The sequence below is a fragment of the Leptonychotes weddellii genome, chromosome 8, assembly GCF_054177405.1.
Source record: "Leptonychotes weddellii isolate Sample4059 chromosome 8, ASM5417740v2, whole genome shotgun sequence".
In the NCBI taxonomy this organism is placed as follows: domain Eukaryota; kingdom Metazoa; phylum Chordata; class Mammalia; order Carnivora; family Phocidae; genus Leptonychotes; species Leptonychotes weddellii.
In genome coordinates, this window is record NC_138376.1 from 40,831,909 (window position 1) to 40,843,435 (window position 11,527).

Consider the following 11,527-nt stretch of genomic DNA (forward strand, 5'->3'; position numbering starts at 1 on the left):
ATATTATGTTAAGTGAAGGAAGTTAGAAAAAGTGAAGGAAGTTAGGAAAAGACAAATACTGTGTGATTTCACTTCCTGTGAATCTAAAAAACGAACAAAAAATGAACAAAACATTCAGAGAACAAACTGGTGGTTGCCAGAAGGGAGAAGGGTGGGGGGATGTGTAAAATAGGTAAAGAGGCTTAACAGGCTACAAAATATTTAAGTCACGGGCATGTAAAGTATAGCACAGGCTATATAGTCAATAATATTATAATAACTGTATATGGTAATAGACGGTAACTAGACTTACGTTGTATACCTGAAACTAATGTAATATTGTATGCCAACTGTACTTCAATAAAACCAAACCAAAACAGCCCCCAAAACACTGCATTGCCATTCTGTCTGCCCTGGCCAAGTTCCAGGTGATATTCTTTGTATTACCTCCAACACTTAAAGTTTGGACACCAGGCACCCCTCACAGGATGTCTTTCTAAGCTTTATCTCTTTTATGAATAGTTTTTCATATCCTTTACCGTTTCTGGGCAGTCTTAATATCTTACTTTTCAATGTTTATGAATTCTTTATATATTAAGGACATTTACCTTTTGTCATATTGTGACAAATATTCTGCCCAGTTTGTTATTCATCTTCTTTTTTTATGATGTTTTGATATAAGTTTTCCATCAAATTAAAATTTATAATAGTCTTTTGAATATCTTTTTTTTCATTGAGGATAATTTTTTGTTGTTGAGGTATAATGGACATATAGCATTATATTAGTTTCAGGTGTACAGCATAATGATTTGATATTTGATTATACAGTTGAGCTTTGAACCACATAGGTTTAAACAGCAAGGGTTCATTTATATGTGGATTTTTTTCAATAAGTATAGTACTATAAATGTATTTTCTCTTCCTTATTATTTTCTTAATGATATTTTAATTAAAGGAAATAACATTTTCTTTTCTCTAGCTTACATTAAGAATACAGTATATACACATAACATACAAAGTACGTGTTAGTCAACTATGTATTACTGTTTTCAATAACTCTCAGGTAAATGATTTCTTAAGCTGGTGTCCTCTACACAAACAGCGATTTATTGTAAGTGACTCTGATAATACTAAACATTCATTTCACTAATAGTAACTTCCTTTTGCCAGGGGCTTTTTTGAGACAGAAAATAAGAAGCGAGAATCTTCCTTAGTCTTGTTCTTTTCTTTTTTTTTTTTAAGCTTAGCAGTGTGTTAAATGCATCCCTTCCTCATCTATCAAAGAATGCAACCTAAGCTCTCTTGACCAAACTCAGACTTGCTTTATTTGGGGCATTTATTAAAAAGGGGGAGGAAAAAAAACTAAAAGATTTTGGATACCATTCTGGTGAGCATTGTGATACCAAAGCAAGCCTGGATCCTTGTTTCACATCTTGTTTACTTTTTCAGAGGGAATCTTATTTACACATAGTCCTTTAATTTTGAAAATGTTGCTTTTCTCTTTTCAACAGTGTAGATGATGTTTTGTTGGCCTTTGCTTCATGGCAAGTTCCAGTAAACTTCAGTATGTTCCTAGTGGCTGTCTCATGCATGGTCACAAGCAAGTCTGTCACCTTCATACTTAACCAACCTGGACAGCCAGACTGTGGGGCCCAAGTAGGTATATAACACCTGATAAGTGACAGTAGTGTCTATTGATGGTGGAATGCTTGGGGTAGCAAAGCTATTCAACCTTCAGCAGGAAAGTGAAAAAGTGCTCTGCTTTCTGTGTTTTTGTTTTTAGAAGGAATAATGTAGAGAAATATTGGTGCCCCACTGTTTTAAAGGGCTTTCAGGAAATAGCTCTTCTGTGTTCTCCATAGAACTCAGAAATGAATCCAGGGAATCTGGACTATGAAAAAAAAGTCTAAGTCACAAGGCCTATGTATAACACTTGGTGTATACTCATGCAGAATTTTTGAGGGGGAGGAACTGTTTGTCTTGGGCATGCTGTATTTCCAGTTCAACAGTCCCTACCATTGAGTGGATGCTCAGTGAATATTGAGCCGGCTGCCAGATGCAACTTACCACTGCATTGTCAGCATCTTCTCAGTAACAGGGCAGTGATAACTTAAGTAACAACCCAGGAGCTCCAGGGCCTAGGAATCTTTTCTCTAGGCACAGCAGATGATGTAGTGTCCCATTATAATGGGGTGACTTAAAGCCACCTTAGGAAGAAAGGTTTCCCCAATGATTTCTGAAATTCCATGAATAGATTATTTTTTCTGTTTGTGTTATTCTCACTAACTTCTTTGAAAATGCCTAGAGAAGGGTACCCATATTGGGCTCTTTCATGAGAATGAGTTGATTATGTGAAAATTTTCTTCACAGGAGAGACCATTAGCAGGAAGGGGAAGCTGTCCAGTTAAGAGGATTACACTCTCCCTGCTCCAGTATTCCCAAGCATGGGGGCTCAAGGGTTCCTCCAGACTTTTCTACTCAACCTTCAACATTGGCTTAAAATATAGGAGCTACTCACACCTCTTCTGTCAAGAAACAGGCCTCAATCTTATTGTCCACAAAACTATTTCTTGGGAGCAGGACCGCCCCCCCCCCCCTTTGCCCCCCTCCTTACCCTCTGCCCTGGCAGGTTCCAAACAGAGAATCTACCCCTGGCTAAACAACCATTATTATGGATATATATACACATATACATATATGTGTGTGTGTGTGTATATATATATATACATATTTATTTATTTATTTACAAGAATAAATATATTTCCTATTAATAACTCCACAGTGTTTGTGTGACTTGCATTTGAGACCGGGCAAAGGACCTGCTCAAAATGCAGAGGCGGACGCTGACACCTATTGAGCATCTCTTGTGAGCCAGGTACCTGGCCAGATGGACACTGCCTGGTGGAGATGACTTTATTAGGCAGATGTTATCATTTCCATGTTTACTGAGAACAAAGTTCAGGCTCTGAGAGAGACAAAGGACATTCTCAGGGTGATGGATCTGAGTTGAATTCCAGAACCCCAGTTCTCTTCTCTAGCAAGAAAGATTACCCATTCCTGGGGGTGGGGGGCAGGGAACAAGTTGTACATCCCTTCTTATATTCTTACTGGATTTTGCACAGGACTTTGGTGTGTTTCATAGGAAATGCATGTAATGGAAACCCATTCAAAATAAGCTTCAGCAAAAACCACCTAGGGTACCACCTAGAATTTGAGGAAGGTTGAACAACGAGGCCCTCAGCAGCAAGAATCCTTGGGCTTTCTCCCTAATGCTCCAGCCATGAGGGGACTCAGTAAGGTGCAACTCTGTCTCTTAGCTGGAGTCCTCAAAAGAGAAGGCAGTTGACTTCTGGCCAGCCAATGAATTACCTCCTCTGCAGTCAGGTGTTTACCTCTAATTCAATCAGCTATGACCAAGAGTCATGAAGTAAAAACATGGCTCCTGGGAACTAATTTTGTGGGTGGATGAGACATTTCTCCAAAAACACAGTCATGTGCTGGGCAGACAGCCCAAAGATATCTGTTATACTTGGATGTAACTCCATAAATGTTTATTGCCTGGTTGTTTTTTGTCCTGACCAAACACTTTGAGAATGTTGGCTGAATCATTCTGTCTTTTTCGTTTAGTCCAGGGCAGGGATTCATATGTGTTAAAGAAAAATATGTGTCATTTCTATATGCCAGTGGTTCCCTTGTTTACAACCACTGAAGCAAATCAAGAAAGAAGAAATAGACTATTTATTCTCAAATGCTTGGTTTCAAGGGGGCAGAGGAAATGGGAGAACATCTGTAAGGCTATTGTGTTTGCTGCTGGAAGATGACCAAGACTGATTATCAAATGGGTGGGCAGCAACAAGTAGGTGCTTTGTTTTGTCCTCAGAGGAAGTTATTTCCTTTGTTTTGCAAGTTGGTTGAATTTCTCTGAGGTCAATATCCTGGATGCTCAAAACTCTTTTTTTCCCATCCAGAGTGCCCTAATTTTACATTTTATATAACTCCAGAACTGACCAAAGGCTCATTTGCGGAAGTACATCACTTGCAAGTTGACACTGAAGCTTGCACAGACATGGATTATACTTATACTGCCACCTTAAGGGAGCTTCTGGAATTCCAAGGTGCTTTTAAAATGATTGGTTATCAAATGTAAAGTTTCAGAAAGGAAAGTGAGAAAGTTAAAAAAAAAAAATCATAATGGAATAATCCACCTCCTTAAAAAATGACCTTCTGGAAGGTTTCAAGGCATAGACAATGTTGCCAGGTGTGTCTGAGTTACGTAGGTTAGGGTTTGAGACCTGCCTCAACCTTCCACAATCAGTGACTGTCCTTAACTCAGACATTTACCTTTTCCAAGACACAAGTATAAAAACCCATTTTACTGGGTTTTGTGTTGACCAAATGATATCACCTGTGTTCCTCTTTTGTGCTTGGTAAGCACTCAGTAAATGATTGCTATCTTATCTGAAATTTGCCATCACTGAAGGCATTAGGGAAGCCTTCTGCAGGGAGAGGTAGAGATAGGTAGGGGGAGGGGAGCATCAGGAACTAAAATAAAACCAAATACTCAACATACAGCCTACAGTGGATGTTCAGTAAACACTTAAATGAGGGAAAAGGAGAAAGGAACAATGTCACTGGAGATGAGTTAACTGTCAAAATGGGGATGGAAAACATTCTTTCTACCATTCATTCTAGAATTGGGGAATCATAAAAATATAGAATGCCCATGTGGTGAGGATTCTAGAAATGTACTCCAATTTCTTTTTTCAAATGGGGTAACCAAGTGGTTGAATCACTTCTCAAGTTAAAATTGTGAATCAGTAGCATACTGCAATTAGAACCCAACATTTTGACAAATAACCAAGTGCCCTTTATATAATGCTGAAATATCACTCAAGATTGGCCAAAACAGGACTGCCTTGGGTTTTCTTTCTTCTTTTTTTTATGACTTGGGAAAATTATTTAATCTGACTATGCTTTGATTTCCTCACCTGCAAAATCGCCATAATAATAATAATAATAATATACTACTTCAGAAGGTTGTAGTACAGATCCAATGAGAGGCTTCATATCAAGCATTTAGAACTGTGCTATTAATGTTAACCAGTATGATTATCAGACCACAAAGTTCACTTCTCACAGTTAAATTGTTTCCCAGGCATGACCAATCAGGCTTTGCTGTTTCTAAAACCATTGGCTTCCTAACTCTGTGTCTCCATGATAATAAAAACATTTGCTATCTCCTTATAGCTCCTGGTGCGTGGCACAGTTGCGTTTTTTTTTTTTTTTAAAGATTTTTTTGAGAGAGAGAGCGAGAGCGCACAAGCATGGGGAAGGGCAGAGGGCAAAGGAGAAGACTCCCCGCTGAGCAAGGAGCCTGTCCTCAGGGCTCAATCCCAAGACCCTGGGATTATGACCTGAGCTGAAGGCAGACGCTCAGCAGACTGAGCCACCCAGGCGCCCCTATTTTGATATAGATTCATATACAGTCATAAGAGATAATACAGAGAGATCCCATGTACCTCTTACCCAATTCTCTCCAACGTAAACAATTCACAGAACTATAGTATAGTACCACAACCAAGATATTGACATTGATATAATTCATCGATCTTATTCAGATTCCCCCAGTTTTACTTATACTCATTTATGTGTGTATTTTTAGTTCTCTGTAATTGTATCACGTGCACAGGTCCATGTATATAATATCACAGTCTAGCTATAGAATAGACCCACCATCCACAAAGACCTCTTGTACTATTCTTTTATAACCATACCTACTTCTCTCCTGCACTCTTTCCACCCCATCCCTCAACTCTGGCAACCACTTTTCTCATTCAGTATAACTCATGGACACTCACCTAGATTGTTGCTTATATCTGTTGTATTGCTGAGTAATATTTGATGATAGATGTACCACAGTTAAACCACTCACTCCTCAAAGGACATCTGGGTTGTTTCCTGTATTTGGCTACCAGGAATAAAGCTGCTATGAATATTCATGTACCGGTTTTGTGTAAATATAAGTTCTCATTTCTCTGAGGTAAATGCCCAAGAGTGCAACTGCTGGGTAAGAATGGTAATTACATGTTTAGTTTTATAAAAAATTGCCAAGCTGTTTTCCAGAGGGCACCACTTTACAGCAATGTGCAAGTGATCCAGTAGGGGGGCATCCTTACCAACATTTAGTAGTATTGCTATTTTTTATTTTAGCTTTTGTCGTAGGTGTGTAGTGATAGCTCATTGTGGCTTTAATTTGCATGCCCTTAGATGTTGAACATCTCATGTGCTTTTTTGGCCATCTGCCTCTCTCCTCTTTAGTGAAATATCTCTTCATATATTTTGTCCTTTTTATAATTGGATTATTTCCTTTTTACTGTTGAGTTTTGAGAGTTCTTTATATATTTTAGATATAAGGTCTTAAAAGACATTTTACTTTTTTTTTTTTTAAGATTTCATTTATTTATTGGGGAGAGAACATGCAGAGAGAGAGCATGAGTGGGGGGTGGGGTTGGGGGAGGAACAGAGGGAGAGGGAGAAGCAGACTCCCCGCTGAGCAGGGAGCCTGATGCGGGGCTGGATCCCAGGACCCTGGGATCATGACCTGAGCTGAAGGCAGAAGCTTAACTGACTGGGCCACCCAGGTGCCCCAACATTTTACTTTTAGAGTAAAATATCAACATTGGATTATGGGTAGCATAATGTACATACTAGTAAAATACACGAAAACAACAGCACAAAGAATGGGAGGAGGTAAATGAAAGTACAGTGTAGTATGGTTCATAACATTATATATGAACTGACAGTGTTAATCCATGCCAAACCATGATAAGTTAGACATGCATATTGTAACCATTTAAAAGACACAGAAAGAGGAATCATTAAAAAAAAAAGATATAACTAAGTCAATAGAGATAAAGTAGAATACCAAAAGATGGCAAGAAAGCAGGATTGAAGGAACAAAGTGCAGCTAAAACAACTAGGAAATGAATAACAAGATGAGACCCTTAAACCCAATCATATCGATTATTATATTACAATAAAGGTTAGTGGACTATGACCTTTAATTTAAAAAGATTTTTTTAAAGACCCCACTATTGAGGTGTTTACAAGGGACACACTGAAGTATAAAATCATAGATAGGTTGTAAGTAAAATGGTAGAAAATATTTAGTATACTAGCACTAATCATTAGAAAGGTGGTGTGGCTATATTAATGTCAGACACAGTAAACATCAAAATAAGGAGTATTACCAGAGATAAAAAGGCACATTTTGTTATGTTAAATGGGTCAATTCATTAAGGAGACTTACCGATCCTGAATGTGAAAGTAACTGCTAACAGAGTTCCATAGTGTATACGCGGCAAAAGTTGGCAAAATTAAATGGAGAACTGGACAAATCCTCAATCCTATTTTGAGATTCAACACTCCACTCTCAGTAATTGACAGTGAAGCAGACAAAGGGAAGGACAAAGATTCAGAAGAGTTGAGTATTATAAAAAACTCAACGTAGTAAAGAACACCACACACTGCACAGGTCAGATACACTTTCCACGTGAACATGGGGTATTCATCAGGAGAGACCATATGTTGACCTATAAGACAAGTCTAAAATTTAAAGCTTTAAATCACACAGACTATTGTATGACCACAATTGTTAGACATTGGGCACCTGGGTGACTCGGTTAAGCATCCAACTGGTTTTTGGCTCAGGTCATGATCTCAGGGTCCTAAGATCGAGCCCCACGTCAGCCCTCACTCAGCGGGGAGTCTGCTTGAGATTCTCTCTCTCCCTCTGCCCCTCCCCCCACTTGCTTGCTCTCTCTCTCTCTGAAATAAATAAATCTTATATTAAGAAAAGAAATTGTTAGACATCAATAATAAAAAAAGATATCTAGAAAATTCCCCAAAATTTTGAAATGAAGCAACATGCCACTAAATAACACATGGGTCAAAAAAGAAATCATAAGAGATTAAAAATATGAATAACAATGAAAATACCACCTAAGAAAATGTGTGGATACAACTAAAACAGTAATAAATATGAAATCCATAGCTTTAACTGCTCGTGTTAGAACACAAGCCTTTCTTCATTTTAAAATGAGAGTAGAAATAAAATAGATTTCAATATGGAATTTCATTTCATGGTAACTTTGTTTAGACTATTTCTCTTCGTGAATTGGAAAATGTAAACCTGTGAAACTAAATAAAAAGGCAACTATAGAATAAACCATCAGAGGGCACTATTCTTTAACTCCAGAGGAAAAAGCCTCTACTGTGAAAAAATGAAGAAGTAATCTGCCCTGGAACAGACCCAAGATAGCGTTGAGATTTTATCCCTTTATTGGGCGAATGAGGCGTGGGGAGAGCAAATGACTTCCCAAGATCATCGTACAAATTCTAGGAATAGTATCAGAACTAGAAACCAGTCTCTTGACTGTTACAGCACATCATGATTCTTTGTGAAATCAGAGACAGACCCAGACTTTCCTATGGGCTTATGCTAACGAGCTCTTTTCCACCGGGATCTCCCAGCGAGGAGATGTATGCCTGGAGTTGCTGCAGCTGCTGTGGATTAGGGGAAGCAAACAGGGATGGAGACACCAGGACCTGGAGGCATTTGAGCATCCAGAAAACTGTGCTTGAAACTCATGTCACCTCTTGGATGCTCTGGTGATGCAAACCTGTATAATTCCTTTTTATTTAAAGCTAGTCGGTACACGGTTTTCTGTCACTTGCAACCAAGAATCTTGAATATGCCAAGCTCCTCTGCTTTACAAGAGAGCCAATGGAATTCAGGACATAGGGTTTTATTTTGGAAAGAGAAAAAAAAAATGTTCTAGATAACTCACCAGGACTGTGTTTGCAAGATAACTTGCAGATATATCCTATATATATCTCTATCTATCTATATATCTATATCTAGATATATATAGATATATAGATAGATAGAGATATATATCTAGATATAGATATATATAGATATATATAGATATAGATATATATAGGATATCTTATATCTTATATCTTGCAGATATAACTTGTAAGATAATACCCTCTAACTAAGGATAGAAAAACATGTGAGGACATGCTCATGTTTCATTTTCCCCCAGAAATTTAAGTTCCTAAGTTATGGATACATTTTTTTTTCTCTGCTGACTCCTCCACTGCATTCTTGGCAAGGTAAATTATTTCAAAGGCCATTAAGAAAATATGTTGGTAGCAGGGAGATGCAGGTTGTATCCTCTTGAATACAACAGTGTCTTCTGACTCTCTAGGGCTAAAGAGTAGGGAGTAAAAACAGTACAGTTGATGTACTTTGCCTTTATGTGCATTATCTCATTTCCATCCCATAGCAACTCTGCAAAGTATTCTCATGTGTCTTTTACAGACGAAATAGAGACAAAAGTTATGCACTGCCTAAAGTCCCCTCGCTGATATGTATAAATATGAGGATTTGAACTAAAATCTATGCTCTTGCTTTATACTAGAAGTACTTGTATCCCCTCTTAACCCAGTCCTGACAACTTTCCTAGGAACTTCAGCACATAATATTTTTGACTGAGGCATTAGCTGTTCAACAGCTTTCATTAAGAGGGCATGATGAGGCAGATTCTCTTACACAGACCGCCTCAGAGTCCTGCTGTAAGAAGCAACAGTCTCCTCTTCCTCCCCGCCATCTGCTCGGCAGCCGCAATGCAGCAACCATGCATGAGTGCATCTCCATCCGTGTTGGCCAGGCTGGTGCCCAGATTGGCAATGCCTGCTGGGAGCTCTATTGCCTGGAACATGGCATCCAGCCCGATGGTCAGATGCCAAGTGACAGGACCACTGGGGGAGGAGATGACTCCTTGAACACCTTCTTTAGTGAGATGGGCACTGGCATGCATGTGCCCAGGGCCGTGTTTGTAGACCTGGACCCCACGGTCATTGATGAAGTTCGCACTGGCACCTACCGCCATCTTGTCCACTCTGAGGAACTCATCACAGGCCGGGAAGATGCTGCCAATATGCCCAAGGGCACACTGCACCATTGGCAAGAGATCATTGACCTTGACTTGAACCAAATTCAGAAACTTGCTGACGGACACACAGTCTTCAGGCCTTCTTGGTTTTCCACAGCTTTGGAGGAGGAACTGGTTCCAGGTTCACCTCCCTACTGATGGAAAGTCTGTTGATGGTAGCAAGAAGTCCAAGCTGGAGTTCTCCATTTACCTAGCCCCTGGGTTTCCACAGCGGTAGCTGAGCCCTACAACTCCATCCTCACCACCCACAGCACCCTGGAGCACTCAGATTGTCCCTTCATGGTAGACAATGAGGCCATCTATGACATCTGTCATAGAAACCTCAATATTGAATGCCCAACCTACACTAACCTGAATAGGTTGATAGGTCAGATGGTGTCCTCCATCACGGCTTCCCTCAGATGTGATGGAGCCCTGAATGTTGATCTGACAGAATTCCAGACCAACCAGATGCCCTATCCCCGCATCCACTTCCCTCTGGCCACCTACGCCCCCGTCATCTCTGCTGAGAAAGCCTACCGTGAACAGCTGACTGTGGCAGAGATCACCAACGCATGCTTTGAGCCAGACAACCAGATGGGGAAATGTGACCCTCGCCATGGCTTGCTGCCTGTTCTACTGTGGGGACGTGGTTCCCAAAGATGTCAACGCTGCCATTGACACTATCAAGACCAAGCGCAGCATCCAGTTTGTGGACTGGTGCCCCACTGGCTTCAAAGTGGGCGTTAATTACCAGCCTGCCACTGTGGTACCTAGAGACCTGGCCAAAGTACAGCGAGCTGTGTGCACGCTGAGCAACACCGTGGCCATCGCTGAGGCCTTGGCTCCCCTGGACCACAAGTTTGACCCGATGTAGGCCAAGTGTGCCTTTGTTCACTGGCATGTGGGTGAGGACATGGAGGAAGGAGAGTTTTCTGAGGCCTGTGAGGATATGACTGCCCTTGAGAAGGATTATGAGTAGGTTGGTGTGGATTCTGTCAAAGGAGAGGGTAAAGAAGGAGAGAAATGCTAAAGTTAAAAACGTCACAGGGAAGGGATGCCTGAGTGGCTCAGTAGCTTAAGCGTCTGCCTTTGGTTCAGGTCATGATCCCAGGGTCCTGGGATCGAGCCCTGCACTGGGGTCCTTGCTCAGCGGGGAGCCTGCTTCTCCCTCTGCCTGCTTCTGTGTGCGCTCTCTCTCTGACAAATAACTATGGTCTTAAAAAAAAATAAAAATTTAAAAATTTAAAAAAAGTCACAGAGGTGCTGCTTTTACAGGGAAGCTTGTTCTGTTTTAAGCTTTGAAATGTTGTGCTCTGATTGGTTAATTTGTCTATAGCAGCATATACTCTCATATACGACTACTGACCTGTGCTTGAAAACACAACGCTGCTAACACAGACCCAAGCTGTCCATTTCTCTGGTGGGTTTGAGTAAGCTATTCCTTGTCCTAAGTGGTAGAAAAAAAAGAGGTTATAGTGAAAGCATAACGGATTCAAAGGTATAAAAAAATGCTAATTTTTGCTCAGAAGTTCCTTCTTTTTTTT

The 11,527-nt window shown here is 40.1% G+C and overlaps 1 pseudogene; it reads left to right on the forward strand.

The window, feature by feature from the left end:
• The first annotated feature begins 9,388 nt into the window (after positions 1 to 9,388).
• Positions 9,389 to 11,115, forward strand: LOC102747702 (tubulin alpha-1A chain pseudogene; annotated as a pseudogene).
• Positions 11,116 to 11,527: the final 412 nt, after the last annotated feature.